Below are 1,615 nucleotides of genomic sequence, written 5' to 3' on the forward strand. Positions count from 1 at the left end.
CACCCCCACCCCGCAGCCTCCACCCCCGCCCCACCCTGCAGCCTCCACCCCCTGCCCCCACCCCACAGCCTTCACCCCCCACCCCCGCCCCCACCCCGTAGCCTCCACCCCCTGCCCCCACCCCACAGCCTCCACCCCCACCCCCACCCCACAGCCTCCACCCCCGCCCCCACCCCGCAGCCTCCACCCCCGCCCCCACCCCACAGCCTCCACCCCGGCCCCCACCCCACAGCCTCCACCCCCGCCCCCACCCCACAGCCTCCACCCCCGCCCCCACCCCGTAGCCTCCACCCCCGCCCCCACCCCGCAGCCTCCACCCCCGCCCCCACCCCACAGCCTCCACCCCCGCCCCCACCCCACAGCCTCCACCCCCCAACCCCACCCCGCAGCCTCCACCCCCGCCCCCACCCCGCAGCCTCCACCCCCCACCCCCACCCCGCAGCCTCCACCCCCGCCCCCACCCCACAGCCTCCACCCCCCACCCCCACCCCACAGCCTCCACCCCCGCCCCCACCCCGCAGCCTCCACCCCCCAACCCCACCCCGCAGCCTCCACCCCCGCCCCCACCCCGCAGCCTCCACCCCCGCCCCCACCCCACAGCCTCCACCCCCGCCCCCACATGGCTCCGGCGTGAGGATGAGCTCGGCCTCCAGCCGGCGCCAACTTCCTGCCGTGGGAGCGCGCAGCCCGAGGGAGGCGAGCACGGGGTCTCGGGCCCCGCGGCCTGGCCGTTCCCGCCACGGAGGGGCCGCGTCCTGACAGCTGCTTCCAGGGACAGCCCCCTGAAGCCCCCACCCCGCAGCCTCCACCCCCGCTCCCCCCATTCTCGCAGCCAGCGGGCGGGGAGCTCCAGCCCCGGGAGGCCTGGCCCAGCACAGTGGGGCAGGGACGGCAGAGTGTGTATTTATTTGCCGCACACGTGTGTGCGTGTGTGCATGTTCGGAGTGGGTTCCTCCGGTTCTGTGGCTGACGCGGCTCCCGGCTCCCGGCTCCCGCTCCGGACACAGCGCTCCTGGGATGCCCCACGTTCACCGGATTCTGCTCTCCCGCCAGCCGTGGCCCCGGACTCCCCACGCCCTCCTCTGCACGTGACCGCGTGCAGCCGATTCTGCTTCTCACAGAAGCACCCGCCGGTGGTGTCCATGCCGCTGGCTCATTGTGCGGGTCACTGTAGGCCAGGCCCGTCTGTGCCCGCCGTCTGTGCCCGCCGTGCCCGCGGTGTCTGCAGGGCCTCCCTGGGCAGGCCTGCTCTCCCTCGGGCCTGTTCCTGGTGACGCCCAGGTGCCGCTCTGCGTGGTGGCCTGGTGCCCCCCCAAACCAAAACGAAGTGAGCCTGCCTCCCGGGCACCGCATCCCGGGCCCTGCCAGGCCTGTGGGGCCTGCACGCCGCCCTCCGCGTCCCACACAGTGACCACACCGCCCTCCGCGTGACCACGCGATGCTGTATTCCCGCCGGAATAAACGTGGCCCAGACGGGGCCGGAGGTGTGGCCTCTTCCCTGCTGTGCTGAGCTGGGGCTCCTGTCTGCGTGGTGACTGTGTGGGGGAGGTCAGAGGTCAGCCTCCCTGCCTGCCCCGGGGTGACCGCGGAGGGAGGGAGGGAGGCAGGGTCCCAG

The sequence above is a fragment of the Pipistrellus hanaki genome (assembly GCF_964339955.1).
Source record: "Pipistrellus hanaki genome assembly, chromosome: 14".
Classification (NCBI taxonomy): Eukaryota; Metazoa; Chordata; class Mammalia; order Chiroptera; family Vespertilionidae; genus Pipistrellus; species Pipistrellus hanaki.